Here is a 20,407-nt window from a genome sequence, read left to right as displayed (position 1 = left end):
TGTACTTGTTAAAAATAATTGTGCGCAGTCATGTGTAGTCTCACTTTCCATGGGCTGTTGTGTAACTGAAGTAGCTGTAATATTCCCCCCAATCATGAAGCTTTCCAGTGGTGGGTTCACCTTTGCCCTCCTGCTTTCGTTTGTTGACCATAGGCAGTGAAGTGTTGAGAAATGTCTAGCAACTGGGTCTCCCTCCTCCCGCTGGGGAGTGGGGGTAGAAATTTATAAAGGTGTAATTACAAGTGATTAGCCACCATGGGAATTTCAAGCTAACAATGTGACACCATTAAGTGTGGACTTGGGAACTGAGGAGCGTACTAGCCCTCAGGAGCCTGTTCGCGCTGTGTCCAGCTCACCACTGAACTGATCAATGTGACAGTCAGATCCCCTCATTCTGCACTATTGGTTCACTTTAAATGTGTTGTTCTACTACTGCTTATTTTATGTTAAATGTCCTTCTTCAAGCAATCCCAAATAGTATAAAAAGAACAAACATAGTACCCAAGGAGAAGCAAGAATGGAAATTAAGCCAGGTGGGTACTCGAAGCAGCGAGGGAACCGCTCTATAAAGTACATGATTTTCTAACCATTTTGCTGCACATCTGAAACTAATACAGAATAATACTGAATGTAAACTGTAATAGAAAAATAAAATAAATTAAAATAATAATAAAACTGGCACAAGGCTAATTAACAGGAAAAAAAAAAGGAAAAGGAAATACAGATGGTCCTGGACTTATAATGGGGTTATGATCCAACAAATGCATCATAAGTTGAAAATATTGTGAATTGTAAATGCATTTAGTGCACCTAACCTACCGAACATTGCAGCTTAGCTTAGCCCAGTGGTCGACAAACTGCAGCTCGCGAGCCACATGCGTCTCTTTGGCCCCTTGAGTGTGGCTCTTCCACAAAATACCACGGCCTGGGCGAGTCTATTTTGAAGAAGTGGCGTTAGAAGAAGTTTAAGTTTAAAAAATTTGGCTCTCAAAAGAAATTTCAATCGTTGTACTGTTGATATTTGGCTCTGTTGACTAATGAGTTTGCCGACCACTGGCTTAGCCTACCTTAAATGTGCTCAGAACACAATATCCAAAAACTGCTGGCAATATAACACACTGCAGAGTATCACCTGTTGACCCTCATGATCACGTGACTGAGTGGGAGCTCTGGCCTCCTGTGGCTGCCCAGCAACATGAGATACCTTGTATCAAAACTCACTAGTCAGGGCAAAGTCAAAATTCAAAATGTGACGTACAGTTTCTACTGAATGTGTATTTCGCATCATTGTAAAGTCGAAAATTGTAAGTTGAGCTATCATTAGTTGGAGACGGTTTGTGTAGAAAATGAAAAATTTCGGTGTCTTTCAGAGAAGTCTTGATAGATAAAGGAACTAATTGTGCATAGAGTTTTAGGGAACAATCCTATTTTTAAAAACATGAAATAATAGTCCCACTGGTTTTAAATTCTTGCCATAATGATCCCTACTATACCTTATCTTTTTTAAAAGTATATATATTTTTTATTGATTTCAGAGAGGAAGGGAGAGAGAAAGAGAAATAGAAACATCAATGAGGATAGAGAATCATTGATTGGCTGCCTCCTGCACGCCTCCTACTGGGGATTGAGCCCACAGCCTGGGCATGTGACTTTGACCAGAAATGAACCGAGGACACTTCAGTCCACAGGCCGACACTCTATCCACTGAGCCAAAACAGCTAAGGCCCTACTGTACCTTCTCTTAAAGCATAGTCCTTTTAGGTGGATTTGCTGCTGTGGCTTATAAAGTACCTCAATATTATGGGGTACCTATAGAAGTTGCTCTTCTTTTGTGCTAGGGGTTAGCTCATCAGCCACACTCAAAGGCACAGTTCTTTACCCTCTGCAAAGGAGAGAACATCAGAGTCAAAAAGTTGGCAGAACTCATTTTCTAAAGAAGAAAGAGTTCTGTCCCTTAGGCTGATGGGAGAAGGTACTAGCAAAAAAGCCACAGAAGCCCAGGGGTACTTTACAGCTAGTAGTTCCCAAAACAAGATTTCTACCAGGGCCTCTGAAGCTGCACTCGGCATACATTCAGGTTCTCAGCTGTGGCCCAAGGGAGATGAAAATGACCATGGCCCAATTAAAGTGCTCTCTCAGAAATGGAAATAAAAACATTATGACTAGCACTGATCTTTCTTAGAGGATACCACCAAAAAGTCATACTGTTTTCAATCCAAAACAAAAAAGCATTAACAGCATGACCTCAATTTCACATCTGCATTAACAATTCAAGAAGAACATTTTGCAATCATCTATGAGTAGAAGAGTCTATCACTGGCCCAATTCAATTACATGTTGAACCGAAGCCAAAGCAATAACAAAAAAGCACAGCAAAGACTTTTTGAATTTCCACACAGAACTTTTATAGAAGACTCACTTTGATTTTGGTATGCTACACATTCCAATTATATCCTTATAACAGTCAGTGAGCAGCATGAGGTCAGTCCCATTAACTGGCAGCTTGAAGACCCTCTTTCACTCTCTGGTTTGTCCCTGCTCAACTCCAATCTCCCCATTTTCTAATAACCAGAAGCTAAGTATGGAGCTGAAGTTTAGAGGTCTTACTAATTCCCTGCTATATTAAATAGAGGAAGAGTATGCTATAATGGTTTCATTTAAAACTCATTCGAAGTATAGATAATATAATATAGTCCCTCATCACCAAAGTGATAGGTTGGAGTCACAGCATCATATTTAGTTTTATTTTGTTACTTGTCATAATCCATTCACCTCTTTTTTCATAGAAAGATAGCTAGGAGGAGAGAGAGAAAGAGAAAGAGAGAGAGAGAGAGAGAGAGAGAGAGAGAGAGAGAGAGAGAGAGAGAGAGAATGAGAATAGTTATATAGAGAGAGGATTAAGACATGGTCAACTGTCTGGGGGAATCTACTCAGATTTAAATAGTTTCTTCAGTCACGCAGAAGTAGAAGCAATCCCCAGTATGTCAGTTGTCAATTCAATATTGCATAGATTGATGCTAAAGAAACCTAAACCAAGAAGGTTAATCCCTTGGAGATACCAGCAGGCAGAATGTAACTTCAAAGCTTAAAGCTTAACTCCGAACATGTTGAGAATTGTACCTACCTTGGAAGTCACTTCTTGCTTGTATATATCCAAAGGCATTGCCTATGGACCTATCAAACAGGAAATGGCCAGGCAGGGACTCCAGCAGTACAGTGACATTCAGCTGGCATAGCTTCATGGAACTGACCCTGTTTGGGAAACAGATGACCAACCGACACATCAAAGAACTTTCATAATTGTGAGCTAAAGTAGGGCAGCCATAGCAGGATGGGGCATGAGGACTATTTTAAGGACTCCCAGAAGCACAGCTTCAAATGATGTGGCCCAGCTTTGTCACATTGGTCCGAAGGGGAAGTGCTTTTAAAGGCCTTAGGCTAACTCACAAAACTCGGACAGAGCAACAAAAGACTTAAATTCTGCAAACAGCGGCCGTGACCACACTTGTGAGAACAGAATGAATCCTTACAGCTATCAGTCTCCTTCACCGTCATATTGGAATTGAAATGTCTATGCCTGTAAGTGATCTGCCCTGGGTAGAGAAATTAATTTGGAGCAATTTGCCTCAGCAATGAAAGGGGCAGGCAATGAGTCAGTATGTTAAAAACAAAACAAATCAAAACAAAAACCTGTTAGAGATCAATGGGAAAGGAACAATGCCCCAATTTTTTTAACTGGAAAAAATATGAAAGAGCAATTTCTTAAAGTAGAACTGTATAATCATCAGTATATATCAAAAAAAGTTCATCCTAATTAGTGATCAAAGAGATAAAGGTTAACATTAATGAGACATCAATTTTCACCTATTTGAAGATTTTTAAAAAATGAAGTGTTAGGAAGATGGCAGGAAAATGAGACTCACATGCATTTATTTATGCATTAAATATCTGTTGGGCACATAACTCAGGCCAAGCATTATTCCAGATGCCAGAAATATAGTAATGATTGGATTGACCAAAATTGTCCTCACAGAGCTTACATTCTAAAGGAGAGAATTCCACAAGTGAGTAAGATAATTTCAGACAATGCTGATCCTATACAAAGTAAAATGGGATAACTGGACAAACACTGACAGGGGAGAGGTCTATTTTATACAAGTCTGGAAAGGCCTTTCAGAGACGATGACATTTGAGTCATGATGGCAGCGTGAAAGCAATTCTACCACTAAAAATATACATTGCGGAAACAACGTGAATGTCAAAAATATATTTTGATGTTAATTACAGTCCATTTTATAATTGCAGAAAATTGCAAACAACATAAAAGGCATTTCAGCTTCCTGCTTGTTTTTGTCTCTCTTGGATCACTCCTTATGTAGGCAGCCAGCTGCCATGTCTTGCGCAGTCCTATGGGAAAGCCCACAGAGCAAGGAGCTGAGACTTTCACCAGAGAGTCAATGGAAGCTGTGAATTTTAAAGAATTGCCATAAGCCATATGTTTTTCAAACTCAAGCCAAAAAAAGAAGAAGTTTAACACTTGAAGACTCATATTATACATTGACATTGACCTTCAGGAAAAAGTATCTATTCAACTTTCTTTAGTATGATATTTCCCAATATTTGGTTAGTTATCTTTTCTTCCTTCTTTCCTTTCATCTTCTATAGCATAATAGAACTCATCATACTGTGGAACACTTCAAGAAATGCTCTTCTGTCTGTCTGGTATGGCTCAGTGGATTGAGTGTCATCCCATGGACCAAGAGGTTCCAGGTTCGATTCCTGGTCAGGGTACATGCCTGGGTTGCGGGCTCAATCCCCAGTAGGGGATGTGTAGGAGGCAGCCAATCAATGTGTCTCTCTCATTGGTGTTTCTATCTCTTGCCCTTCCTCTCTATCTAAAAATGAATAAAAACATTTTTTTTTTAAAGAAATGCCCTTTCAATTGTATATCCGAGCTTCCAAAAGTGTGAGGTTTGCAACATCTCCATATTGGACTAACAGAGATGAATTCGAGTTTGGGGATTTTTGAACATTTGCATGAATTGCTTGAGCCCTGCCTGGCCTGGTGTCCTAAAAACCTGCCTTGCCTGCTTTCTTAGTATAATCCATTGCCAAATATGGGTGCATAGGAGAGACATTTTTGAAGCATTAAATTATTACTATATTTTTATTTTTATTTTAGCCTAGGTTCGGCAACTTCCGTTCTTGAGTTCTGGCTAAGAGAAGGATTCACAGCCAAGACTCAAATTATAAGAGAAAGTTTATTTAGAAAAATCACACAGGTAGAAGTGAGTTGTAGAAGAAATGGGCTCAGGAAATAAGTTAGAGTGAGAGAAGAGCCCTTGGAGCTTGCAGGGGGGGGGGGGGAGAGAGAGAGAGAGAGAGAGAGAGAGAGAGAGAGAGAGAGAGAGAGAGAGAGAGAGGGAGGGAGAAGGGGGAGAGAAAATAAGCAAACCATATTTTTAAATCCTTGTCCAGCTACCCTCCACTCTCTTGCTGACACCTGAAACAGGGATGCATGATTATTTAGATATTAGCTTGAAGAAAACAAAAAATAAAAATCTAAATTAAAATAAGAAAAACAAATGGATGTAAACTAATGCTGTGATTATTTGCTACTTGGATGTTGGTAACATAAAACTTTCCCCATTAATAATTAAAACTTTATTCTATGTAGGTTCCTAAAAGCTTTTATCTGATGGAGATTTCTGAGAATAACCAAAAGACCTAAAAAACTCTAATAACTATAAACCCCTTTTATTTTATTTTATTTATTTTTTTATTTATTTTATTTTTTTTTTTTACTAAATCTTTATTGTTCAGATTATTACAGGTGTTCCTCTTTTTTTTCCCCCCATAGCTCCCCTCCACCTGATTCCCCACCCCACCCCATGCCCTTACCCCCTGCCACTGTCTTCATCCATAGGTGTAAGATTTTTGTCCAATCTCTTCCTGCACCCCATCACTTCCCCTTCCCCCTGAGAATTGTCAGTCCACTCCCTTTCTATGTCCCTGATTCTATTATATTCACCAGTCCATTCTGTTCTTCAGATTTTTTATTCACTTGATTTTTAGATTCACTTGTTGGTAGGTGTGTATTTGATGTCATTTTGTTGTTCATAATTTTTATCTTTACCTTTTTCTTCTTCTTCCTCTTCTGAAAGATTACCCTTCAGCATTTCATGTAATCATGGTTTGGTGGTGATGAACTCCTTTAGCTTTTACTTGTCTGTGAAGCTCTTTATCTGACCTTCAACTCTGAATGATAACTTTGCTGGGTAGAGTAATCTTGGTTGTAGGTTCTTGCTGTTCATCACTTTGAATATTTCTTGCCACTCCCTTCTGGCCTGCATAGTTTCTGCCGAGAAATCAGCTGATAGTCGTATGGGTACTCCCTTGTAGGTAACTAACTGTTTTTCTCTTGCTGCTTTCAAGATTCTCTCTTTGTCTTTTGCCCTTGGCATTTTAATTATGATGTGTCTTGGTGTGGTCCTCTTTGGATTCCTCTTGTATGGGGTTCTGTGCGCTTCCTGAACTTGTAAGTCTATTTCTTTCACCAGGTAGGGAAAATTTTCTGTCATTATGTCTTCTAATAGGTTTTCAATATTTTGCTCTCTCTCTTCTTCTGGCACCCCAAAAATTCAGATGTTGATACGCTCAAAGTTGTCCCAGAGGCTCCTTACACTATCTTCCTATTTTTGGATTCATTTTTCTTTTTGTTTTTCTGGTTGGGTGTTTTTTGTTTCCTCATATTTCAGATCTTTGGTTTGATTCTTGGGGTACGTTGATCTACAATTGAGTTTCTGTATATTCTTTATTTTAGACAGTGTATGCTTAATTTCTGACTGGTCCTTTTCCATTTTTTTTGGCATTCTCATTAAGATCCTTAAAGCTCTCACTAAGTTTCTCAGAGGTTTTTAGAAGATTCTTGAGTAACCTTATAAATGTGGTTCTGAACTCCATGTCATCCAGTAGTTTGCTTTCCTCCATTTCTTTCATTCGTGACATGTTTCTTTGTCTCCACATTTTGGCTGCTTCCCTGTGTTGATGGAGTGGCTTTGTGTGGTAGGTGACCTATAGGGGCCAGTAGCTCAGCCTCCCCAATCACCTGAGGTGGACGCTCTTGGTACACCCCTTTGTGGGCTGAGTGCAAAGTCTTGGTGTAGTTAAGCCTTGATTGCTGTTGGTACACTGGGAGGAATTGACCTCCAGGCCAATTGGCTGTGAGGACCTGCTGTGTCTATAATGGAAGAACTGCTGTGCTGGAGACACACTTATGGTGCAGGACTACCTTTTATTTTAAATACTAGTAGCCCTGCGCACGAATTCGTGCACCAGTAGGTTGCTGCCGCCCTCCTCTAGCTCCCCCTGCCACCTCATAGCTTGCTGCCCTGCCCTGTCCTATAGCTCTCCGCTGCCTGCTTATAGTTTGCTGCCCCACCCTCCTGCAGATCTGTCATCTGGTCATTACACGGTTGGTCATTACGCCTCACAGCATAACCGATAATTAGCATATTCCTCTCTTATTATATAGATATCCACCTACAAAGACAAGAGAACATATTGGCAAGAATTTAAAGCCATGTCACATTGGAAAATTATTTTTTAAAACTCGGCCTGGCATAAGGGTTGACAGCAACAGAACAGACAGACCTGGAGGAAGCAAGGACGGAAGAGCCTACTGCTGTAGGGTCAACACTTGGTTGCAGCCCAATGAGCAGTGAGAATTCATTATCAGTCCTTTCCAGCAATAGACTTTCCATTTTATACATTGCTGGATACTGACCAGAAGAGACCACATTGCTTCTGGCAGAACCAATAGCACTGGCATACTTTGGAGGTATTGAGTTCAGTGACAGTAACTGTAATAAAGCCAGTTCTAATCTTTCTGCTGGTGGAGGATCGTGTCTTCAGTTCGTAAAGAACACAACATCTGTGAAGCACAATACAGTGAAGTGCAATGAAACGAGGCATGTCTGTAATTTCAGCAGCTTTCAATATTCTCTCTGCAGTAGATAGTACAAATGGTGGGTGCAGGCAAGTTCATAGTTTTTATTTCATTTGCTTAATTATATCCAGTTTTATGCTACACATAACACCCTTATGAGCTCTTGGGTTTTTCTGATACGTTAGAACACATCTTGCTAGTGGATCCACAAAATCAGATAAAGCACAGTTGCTCACAGACACTGTTCAAAAGTTATAGCGGTTTCACGCTGAGTATAGTTCCCAGGCAAGAAGCTTATCTGGTTCCCGGGCAAGGAGCTTGTCAGGGGCACTTTCACACTCAGGATGAGAATGGCTCTTTTTTTTTTTTTTTTTTTTTAATAGTTATATTGATTTCAGAGAGGAAAGGAGAGGGAAAGAGAGAGAGAAACACAATGATGAGAGAAAATCATTGATTGTCTGCCTCCTGCACATCCCACACTGGGGTCAAGCCCCCATCCAGAGCATGTGCCCTGACCAGGAATCAAACCAGGACCTCCTGGTTCATAGGTCGATGCTCAACCACTGAGCCATGCCTGTCGGGCAGGATGAGAACTGCTCCTGGTAAGGCTTACTGCAAAATAAACTCTGGGCACTATTTATGCCTTTTTGCCTTTTTTCATAAAAAATAAAAAACCTTTTCGCATTTTTTTCACTCAGCAAAAGCAGGTAATAATGTAGGCCTTTTGTAAAAGCAAAGTGGGGTAAAGTGAATTTTCAAAAAGCAGGGAATACCTGTATTTGCCACTCTGTTTTTCTACAGACTTTAAAGCTAGAAAAATACTATCTTGTGAATAGCAAGAGAAAGTAGTTCCTTCCCCCACCCCTCCACCCTAAATTCTCTCTATCACCTATATTTAGGCCCAGCCTACCCTCTGAGTTATGTCACTTACATGTTTCTGAGTATTTACATACTCACCTAGTCTTCACGACAATCCATGAGGGAGGGATGCACTATCATACTCTCCATTTTATAGATGAAGAAATAAAGACAGAGAAGTTCAGTAATTTTTCCAGATCACACAGTTAGTAAGAGATGGAGGAGGGATTTAAACCCATACCACATGGCTCTAGAATCCACGACTCCTAGAAGCTGGTTTCCGCGTCTCCACCTTTTCCAGAACTCCCTTTCCCTGACGTCTAAAGTCTGCTGATCTCTTGTCATAGCCCTGATCATTTTCTAATGAATCTTATTTAAATACTAGAGGCCCGGTGCATGAATTTGTGCACCAGTGGGGCCCCTCAGCCTGGCCTGTGGCATTGGGCCTGAAACCGGCTCTCCGACATCCCCCGAGGGGTCCCGGATTACAAGAGGGCACAGACCAGGCTGAAGGACCCCACTGGTGCATAATCAAGGCTGCAGAGGGACACAGGAGGTTGGCCAGCTGGGGAAGGACTGTGGGAGGACTCCAGGGTGTGTCCGGCTCATCTCACTCAGTCCCAATCATCCAGACCCCAGCAGCAAGCTAACCTACCAGTTTGAGTGTCTGCCCCCTGGTGGTCAGTGCACATCACAGCAATTGGTTGACCAGTCAACTGTCCCCTGGTGGTCAGTGCACATCATAGCGAGCAGTTGAGCGGCCTTAGTATATCATTAGCATATTACGCTTTGATTGGTTGAACAGCGGGCCGGTCGACCAGACACTTAGCATATTAGGCTTTTATTATGTAAGATTTGTGTCTCACCCCCCCCCCCCCCACCCAGTGTACTGTTATTTATCTTTGTAGTGCTCACAGAATCTAGCACCCTAATTTGTATATAGGTTAACTTATATATATAGGGTGTCCCCAAAAATGTATACACACACTTTGAATAATTATAAAAGTAGTGTTTATTAAAATGCATTAAAATACATTTCATTTTCAAAATTGAGCTATTAGCTGTTAAAGTGTGTATACATTTTTTGGGATACCCTGTGGGTTTATATTTATACTTATATTAAAATCTGCCATACCTTTTTATTGGTTAACAAAATCATACAGGTTTTAAGTGCACAATTCTACAACATATCATCTATACACTGTATTTTGTGTTCACCACTCCAAGTCAAGTCTCTGTCCATCACCATTTATTACCCCTATTCTCTCCTCCACCTCTCCCTCCACACACACACACCACTACTTCTCCCTCCCCCTGAATAATCACCACATTGTTGTCCATATCCATGTACCCAATGATTCCGCATCTTAAAATTTACCTGAAGAAACCCAAAATACTAATTCAAAAGAATATATGCAACTCTATGTTCATTGCAGCACTGTTTACAATAGCCAATATTTGGAAGCAGCCCAAGTGCCCATCAGTAGATGAGTGGATAAAAAAAACCATGGTACTTTTACACAATGGAATACTACTCAGCTATAAAAAAAAAAAAAAAAAAAAAAAAAAGGAAATCTAACTCCTTCCAACAGCACAGTTGGAAGTTGAACCTGGAGAGCATTATGCTAAGTGAAATAAGCCAGTCTGAGAAAGACAAGTACCATATGATTTCACTCATATGTAGAATCTAATGAACAAAATGAACTAACAAGCAAAATTTGTCATATCTTAATTCAACTCAATAACACAGTGATCTGATTCTTCCCACTATGCATGGGAAAACCAAGCAATTTTTCATGCTTGAGTTTGACCATACAGAAACATAAATATGACAGCACTCTCAGCATATCACACATTGGAAATATTCAGACTCTCCGTAGGTCTCATGCTATTTATCAAACCCAATACAAATTGAAGTCTTTTATGTACATGTGTTTTCTAATATATCTGCCTCATTTCTGAAACATCTCAGCTGTTTCACATCATATGCCACTTAGAGATAAAAAATGATTGTAATGTGTTTTTAAAATATGATATGCCAATATAGTCTTCCATTTCTGTAGCCTTCCCAAAAAAAAGTGGTGACAATTCACTAATTCTTTGTTGAAGGTATGTGCATAGGCACAAATGATTTTCTCAGCTACGCTAGTCACCAAACCTACTTAGGAAGAATAGATTCTTTAGGGATAGTGAGAAAAGGAAGGGAAGTTTCACAAATTCAAGAAAGTTTCACAAATTCAAAAGGGTTGAGATAGAGGAATGGAACTAGTAAACAAACACTTAAGACACTTTCAGGAAAATTATTTTAACCTAAAAAATCATAACTTTTAAAAAACTCAGTGTTCATGGATTTGTGCGGCCCAATACCTCAGCAGTACAGGGCACATACTGTTTCATTTCCATCATTGATAGGTGTTTGTTTTTTAATCTACTTTATGGCTTTAACCTTATAAATAAAGTTATGCTTTATGTGTGATCTATTAAAATAACTGTACTTTCAAAAGAAAAAAAAACACCCTTAATTCAGTAATTTGTAGACATCATGTCCACACAATTCTTAGGGTATCAAGGAAATACTAGTTTTCATACTTATCTAAAAATGCTTAATGGATTTCAAATCCTTTTCATCCAGAAATGTTTTGGGTATTGCTGGTTTAGGAATGTTTTATTGGGTAGAGAAAGAACATGGAGTTTTAGTTTGGAAATAATCTAAACCTAGAATGGGGTGATATTGATGAGAAACTTGATAAAACTTGGCCCCTAATTCTAGCCCAGGTACCTTCCTACTGCCCCCTTGAAGTAATTGCTTCAGCTACCAAAGATGGGGTTGAGCTGAAAGATCTCTAAAGCTCCTTCTTTCAGAATTATATCAAAAGGATTTATCAAAAGGACGAATTCAGCAGCCCATATTCCAAATGTGCTTTAAAGTCACAATTTATATACTTGACTCAAGCAGAAGAATAAATTGTACCATCATTAATATATGTATTTTGTTTAAAAATCTAGTTTTTCTCTCTTATTGTATTTTCTTATTTGTTTCTGTCTTATTGTATTGATCAGCTCCTTCTCTAAAATGACTAAAACCAACCTGTTGTTTAGAAAGTCTTGTAGAAATAGATTAGGTGAGGTGAAGATGGCTTTAGTAAATTAGTGCCTAGCTACAGAACCAAGATTGTGGCATAAGTAAATGCTTCTACTCATCTCCTCTCACAACCACATCAAAATTACAACTAAAATACAGAACAACCATCATTCAGTACCACCCTACAACTACAGAAGTAAAGAAGAAAGCACATTGAGACTGGTAGGAGAGGCGGAGGCACAGAATGAGCTGGTCTGACACCTACATGTGGCGTTTTTTCAATAGGGAGGAATATCTCCACTGTAGTGGCCTCCCTTGAGGAACAAGGGGTCCCAGCCCTACACCAGACCCCCCAGCCCAGGTTTCCAGAGCTGGGAAGAGAAGTCCCCATAACTTCAGGCTGTAAAAATCAGCATGGATTGTGACTGAGTGACTCAGAGGCTGCTGGAGACCCAAGTAGTTCCTCTTAAAGATCTGGTGCATGGACTTACTCAGACTCACTCTCTCTGAGCTCTGGTGCTGGAACAATGGCTTGGGGGGATCCAGGGACATACAGGGATGAACTGGATTGTCTGGCATTGGAGCAAGAACTTGGGGTGGCTTTCTCCAAGACAGGGGTGCTCACAGAGATCACTGTTCCTATGCTGAGACCTCCCCCATTGAAGAGCTGACTAGCAGCCATATCTGAGTTTCCATCAGCCTGGCTCACACTGTTCACTCCACCCTGATGATTTCCTGAAACCTGCCCCTTCCAATTTGCAGCCCCACCCAAACTGTTTGCAGTGGCTTTTCCATATGAATGGCCTATCCTGGCTCAGGCTTCAGACTGTACTAAAATCACTCAAATAAGCAGCAGCTGCTACCAGCATGCCCCATACCTATCATTAAGAGGCCCAAGACAGCTTGGCCTTGCCTAGGTACTTCCAAACCCAACACAAGTAGCAGCCATCTGCAGATTGCTCTGTAGCTCCTGCTCGGTGTCCCCAGGCAGTGGCTAACTTTGCACCTCCCAGGAGGCCCAGAGCCAGTGTAACTGGTGGACAGCTTCAGATCATACCAGATTACAACTCTACACATCCACAAGCAACACTCAAAGGACATACTCAGTAAGCACCTAAGCCCCACTGAAGCAAGTCCTGCTCCAGAAGGGTGTCTCCTGCACAGCAGTTCTCCCACTGTAGTCACAGCTGGTCCCCACATCCAATTTGCCTGAAGGTCAATTCCTCCCAGTGACACCAACAGCAATCAAGGCTCAACTACAACAAGACTGTGCTCACAGCCCACATAGGGGCATACCTAGAGTGCCCAGCTTCGGTGACTAGGGAGACTGAACCATTGGGCCCTACAGGACACCAGCTACATAAGGCCACACTATGAATTCCAGGGGACATAGCAGCTTTACCTAATACATAGAAACAAACACAGGGAAGCAGCCAAATTGCAGAGACAAAGAAATACGTTGCAAATGAAAGAATAGAAAAAATCTCCAGAAAAATAACTGAATGAAATGGAAGCAAGCAAACTACTGGATACAGAGTTCAAAACAATGGTTATAAGGTTGGTCAAGGATCTTAATAAGAGCATCAAGGGTATTAGTGAGAATTTCAAGGTTCTTAGTGAAAAAATAACCTTAATGAGAACATCAAAGAAATGAAAAAGGACCAGTCAGAAATTAAGCATACACTAACTGAAATAAAGAATAATTTACAGGGATTCAACAGTAGAGTAGGGGATTCTGAGAATCAAATTAATTATTTGGAATATGATAAAGTAAAAAACACCCAATCAGAAGAACAGAAAAGCAAAAAGAATCCAAAAATATGAAGATAGTGTAAGGAGCCTCTGGGACAACTTCAAGTATATCAACATCCACTTTATCAGGGTGCAAGAAGGAGAAGAGAGAAAGCAAGATATTGAAAACCTATTTGAAGAAACAATGACAAAATAATTTCCCTACCTGGTGAAAGAAATAGACTTACAAGTCCAGGAAGCACAGAGAGTCCCAAACAAGAGGAACTCAAAGAGGCCCACACCAAGACACATCATAATTAAAATCCCAAAAGTTAAATACAAAGAGAGAATCTTAAAAGCAGCAAGAGAAAAGCAGTTAGTAAGAAGAAGAAAAAAGAAAGATAAAAAGTATAAACAATAAAATGGCAATAAATATATATCTATCAACAATCCTATATAATAAAAGCCTAATATGCTAAGTGTCTGGTCGTCTGGTTGGTCATTCAACCAATCAAAGTGTTATATGCTAATGATATGCTAAGGCTGCTCAACTGCTTGCTATGACCACCAGGGGCAGACAGTCGACCAGTCAAACAGTTGCTATGACATGCTCTGACCGGTAGGTTAGCTTGCTCCTGGGGTCTGGCCTATTGGGACTGAGTGAGACAGGCCGGACACACCCTGGAACCCTCCCGTGGTCCCTCCCCAGCTGGCCAACTGCCTGCGTCCCTCTCCAGCCCTGATCATGCACCTGTGGGGTCCCTCAGCCTGGCCTGTACCCTCTTGCAATCCTGGACCCCTCAGGGGATGTCAGAGAGCCGGTTTCAGACCGATCCAGCAGGCCAGGCCAAGGGACCTTACTGGTGCACGAATTCATACACTGGGCCTCTAGTTCAAAATAAATGAACAAGGAATCTAATGAACAAAATAAACTGATGAATAAAATAGAACCAGAGGCATGGAAACATAGGACAGACTGATGAATCTCAGAGGGAAGGGAGGATTGGAGTGGGGGCGTGGAGATGAACCAAAGTACTTACATACATATATGCATTACCTATGGACACAGACAATAGGGTGGTAAAGGCCTGGGGCACAGCGAGAACTCAGTGGAGATGGGCAATAGGAGGAAATAAGGGGGACATCTATAATACTCTCAACAATAAATATTTTTTAAAAATAAACAAATAGGGATCAAGGATACTTTTTTTTCTCCTAACACTGCTGGTTTAAAAACATAATTTTAGCTCGGTCAATGTGGCTCAGTGGTTGAGCATCAACCTATGAACCATGAGGTCACAGTTCGATTCCTGGTCAGGGCACATGCCAGGTTGCAGGCTCAATACCCAGTAGGGGGTGTGCAGGAGACAGTCAATCAATGGTTTTCTCTCATCATTGATGTTTCTATCTCTCTCTCCCTCTCCCTTCCTCTCTAAAATCAATAAAAATATATTTTAAAAATAAATAAATAAAAATATAATTTTATTTTGACTAAATTATAAAAATAGTATAAGGTTGTTTTAATAATATGGATATTAAAAGTTAGCTTAGAGTGTTATTATTATTATTATTTGACCTGTACTCAATGAAGGAAATTACTAAACCTGAAAATGATTATCTGTATCCTAGAGATAATAGTAGAATAGATTTGTTTCATCATTTTAGGGATCTTCTAAATTGTTAATGAGATTCTTTGATGCCACACTAATAATAGTAGCAGTCAGTAGCTCAAGGCTGGTTTTAAACATCTGCTTTCACTGTTAATGTTATTGTTGATTTCATCTAAAATAGGAATAATATAGCATTCAGCTATTCCAGAAATAGATCACTCCTAAATAATCACTAATGAGAATGCTATTCTATAGATAAAGAAAGCTCATATTTTACCAAATTTATATTCTACTACTCAACAAATAGATTCCAGTTTTAGGATAAATCATAAAGATAAACCTTACTACGAACTAAATTATGTCCCCCAAAAATTCATATGTTGAAGCTCTAACACTGCAATGTCACAGTATTTGTAAACAGGACCTTTACTGAAATAATGTTAAATGAGGTCATAACAATAGGGCCCTGATAGGATTAGTGTTCTTATTAGAAAAGGAAGAGAGACCGCATGAAGGAATAGGGAGAAGACAGTCATCTGCAAGCCAGGAAGAAAGTCCTCAGAAGGAACCGGCATCTTGATTTTGGACTTCCTAGATTAAGCTACCTAGTCTGTGGCATTTTGTTATATAGACCCTATGATGGAAGAAGAAAATCAATATTCTGAAGGTAGGATAAGGGAATATTATTTCATTAAGTAATGAATTAATGTGATTTTAGTGTCTTCTCACAGTTATTGTCCACTTGTTTGTTTGATTTTCAGAATAATAATTTCCAACATGGTATGAGACTAGATTATTCAATGAGTGGCAAGAAACTATTGTGTACCTGACATATATTCTTTTAAAAGATTTGCTATATTCTTTAGGATCTCAGCCTGAGCTTCTGACCTCTAGATTACCAGTTAGGTTTATCTCTCTTCATATAAACCAGTAATATCTGTCCACGATTTTTTGACCTGGCTAAAATTACTATCTGTCTTTTTCTAATTCCCCCCACAGAACCTGTTGAAGGAGTTCAAAATACTATAAATTACAGATCTTATGAAATTGGTAAAAAAAAAAAAATAGCAAAAGTAAGTCCATGTGAGCACTGCTGTTGTTTGAGCCCTGATGTCAGACTCATTTTTATCTGCCCAAGTGGGAATACAATAAAAATGGTCTAGAAAAAAAACACACAAGAGTTCGTTTCTTCTCACAAGAGTCATAGTAGACGAAATAGCTGGGTGAGAGCTGAAAGAGTCATTGCAAAATCACAAAGATAGAAATAGATTAAGTAACAAACATATGCTGTGAATAACATTTCTGGAGCACGCACTATGCAATGTGTACTCTGGGGAGCATAAAGAAGTAGAATCTGACCCTGCATGTGGTGCAAGATGATGTTATGAAACAACACAGCACGAAATCAATCAACTTGCATTTACTCAACCCTAACTATGCTCAAGGCATCATAGTTGATGCTGTGGCATATACTCAGATTTTCAATATGCAAGGAACTAATAAGCTGTTTGGAGAGTCCTAGACATACATATGTACTAGCAATGGAAAATAATAGTAAATTGACTGGAAATTACATAGAGACCATTATTTTTACCTTACAGACTTTTAGGGGGTTGGGCCTGAGGATTAAATGGAAAGTAAAATACTTCTAAACTCTAGATACCTGCTCTACAGCTTAGGGGCAGGTAATTTATCTAGGGCAGGTAATTTACCTCTTATTAAGCCTCAATATCCTCATCTGTAAGAAGAGAGTAACAGTAGATTCACATGATTGTTGAGAGAATTAAATAAGATGACTTGCATAAAAGTGTTTAACACAATGCCTGGCATTTAGTAAGCAGTCGATAAATGTTAGTTAAGTCATTACATGCATTTAAAGTGTCCAGCACAGTCTGATTTGTGTAGTTGTTTAACAAATGTTATTCTGTAGAATAACATTTGAAGAGTCCCCCCAAGTGTCAAAGGAAGATCATTAACAAGAAATAACATGCACAACAAATATGTAATTAGAAATAATCTTATCTAATCTGTGCTACAAACAGACATACCCAAAGCCAAATTGCACTAGAGTAGTGGACCCCAAACAATGCCACTCAGGAGTCCTGTGGGGTCTGACATAATCAAATCCATGAGAAAGTCCTGTTGATGGTAACTTCAGAATATTTACCTCACCACCATGATCAGTGAACCCAGGCCATATCAACTTGTACTGGGTTACTGAATGTGAGAAATGGCTCGCCTGTCTAAATTTCAAATTATGGACTGGGAAAAAGAAGTATGGCAAAAATGAGACCTTTAATAACACTCTTGAGAACGGGCATCCATTGTACAGGAACACACATGAGGCAGGGAACTAAATAAATAACCTATTTATTTAGTCCCTCTTTCCATTCCTCATTGGCTGGGTACTATTTGGTCACCTGTTTTCTAGTATGTCGCTTAGGTCTTGCTTTCTCCCATTTGGCCATTTAAAATATTGGACTGAGACATTTCTAGCTGTCTCCACCTCCCCTGTCTAGCTGAGGCAGATGCCTTGGGGGGGTTTCCACCGTGTTGGCCCATGTGCGCAGTTCTTTGTTCCTAAATCCTATTCCCATATCCTCTTCCCTCCTCCCCACATTCTGCTTGCCCTGGGGAAATTGAGCAAATTCCATCAGAAGCCAACCATGCTGGAGATGGATCACAGAGGTCCATTTCTTACACTGAAGCCTCTTGACTGGTTTTCCCGCCCACTGTACCCTTGCCCTCTTGTACTCTATTCCCATGCAGCCAGTCATTCAGATCATGTAAATCAGATCATGTTACTTCCCTGGTTAAAACCCTAATCATGGCTTCCAATTTCACTCACAATAAGAGCTCAAATTTTGTAATGTCCTTATGCCAATCCCCCGACCCTGCACTCCTTGTTCTCTGGCTTCTTATTCATCTCTTTCACTCTCCCCCAGCTACCTCTGTGCCAGCCACAGCAAGCTCCCTGCTGTTTGTTGAACATGCCAAGTAGTTCTCTGCCTTAAGGTATTTGTACTGGCTTTTCCTTCTACCTGCATCTATACTCTCCCACATAACTCCTTCTTCTCCTTCAAGACTTCGTTCAAAACTCAGCTTTTCCGTGATGCTTATCTTTCTTAAAGTTGCAACCTGACTGGCCCATCACCTCCCCAACACTACTCATTTCTTTTCCTACTTGTTCTAATGTTTATTTTTTCATAACAGTTAACAATTTAATTAATTATTACAGTTATTGTTTATTTTGTTTTCCCCCAATAGAATGTAACTTTCTACAGTCACAGGAACTTTCATCTGTGTTGTTAATGGTTTTGTTCATAGAACTCAAAGAGTGTCGGGCAAATAATAGTTATTCAAAAATAATTTACTGAATGAATAACTAATCTATTACTAACGTATTAATATATAATTGATAATATTAATATATTTTATGCACATTAGTAATATATTACTAGTAATTCTAATATGCCTGCTTCCTTTAATCTTAATATGCTATTATAAAGTTATAAATAATAACAGTAATTACTATAATTACTAATAATTCTAATATACTAATATAGATGAGTATGGATTTGAAGTGTCAGAGGCTTCATATGGAAGAGCTATAGCCCCTTGAATTCGTTGCACTATGCATCATTGCAAGACAGAATCAATCCTTGGTCGGCCTGGCTAGAAAACTTAGTGGTATCAGTAGACATAGAAGTAATGAAAAGGAAAATCATCTTATTGGCCTTCTCTATGGATACTACCAATGAAGCCATTTGGGGATGTAGTGGTTCTATCCTAATTGTCGAACCGAGGCTGTGAATAGGATTTTTAGGTAGATGATTTAAAGCAGCATCATCTAACAAGTCTTTAAAAAATAAATCCTAAGCTGACAGATTTTGTGATGAATCGTTAATCTCTGGATGTAAACTTTCCAGAAATATAGGGGTAAACACACAGAGAAATACTGCATTTATTGGACTCATCAAGAAATATAGTTCCTAGAGTCAACATATCCATCATCATTATGTGTGTCAGTAAACATTTTTAGAGAGAGCCCCAAGGCATGCTTCTGGCTCTGTGTGCCTTTCTTGTCCCTGATACTAGAGGAATTTCTTTCCTTTTGTACCTTCCTCCACCCCCACGTACATGCATTTCCTTCATATTGAAGCAGCAAAATCTTTCCCACTCCTTCACCAGACACATTGTTTATCATGTTCAGCTTCTACCTAAAGTGTGGAATATATATTTCCCCTGTACAAAGGCTAGGTCCTGTTACCAACAATTTGTTTCAATGGGCCACAGGGGAGAATGAGTGTTTTTTCACATAACCAGATGTGAAATATGGATTTTTCTTTCAGCAATTTACCGAGTGGCATTTTTCTCTCTCCTTTGTTTTTTCTTCTTTCAAATTTCTTGTGAGCAAAATAAAATGTCTAGAATTTGGTGATGGAATTTACTTGTTGGTAACATCTTTCTAAACTCAAATATATATATATATATATATATATATATATATATATATATATATATATATATTATTTCCATAAAATAAGACACTGAATTTCATTCAGTTTTCTTCATTTATAGGAAAATCTGAACACAGGAAAGTAAATATTTTATTTACTCTATTCTCTGTTAAGTACTACATGAATGTAAAGTAGAAAGGTTTTCTTGATAGTAGAAGCCATGTTTAAAAGAAGGAAAACTTGAAAGAAAGTTCTGAATGCAAAACAACAAAGCATTTCAGATTGTTAGAAGAATAGTGACTACTGTGTTTACAAGTTTTATGTTAATGTAGAAGTTAGCTTATTGAAAAGGACTTTTCATTAGTTTCAGTTGCTATCTAATGACTATGAACATTATCACCTTGCTTTGTTATTCTATGACAATGAAGCATTTTCCTTTACGTTAAAAAAAAAAAAAAATCTGTGGCCTTTTTCTGGAGTCAAGGTCAAGGCAAGAAACATCAGGTTGGGAGGAAAAATAGGTCATTGCCTCTTCCTTTTAGTAGAAAGCAACTTTATAAGTACCTAGAGAGTCACAAACCCATCTCAAAAAAAATTTTCAAGTAAATGTGATATAAATAATAAATAAATTCTATTACCAAAAACACCAGGCAAGATGGTCTTGTCATCTAATGAAACACCAGGCTATGGACTGAGCACTAGAAAGAAGAATCAGAGA

Source organism: Plecotus auritus (assembly GCF_963455305.1).
Source record: "Plecotus auritus genome assembly, chromosome: 1".
Classification (NCBI taxonomy): Eukaryota; Metazoa; Chordata; class Mammalia; order Chiroptera; family Vespertilionidae; genus Plecotus; species Plecotus auritus.
Note: the sequence above shows the minus strand (reverse complement) of the source record.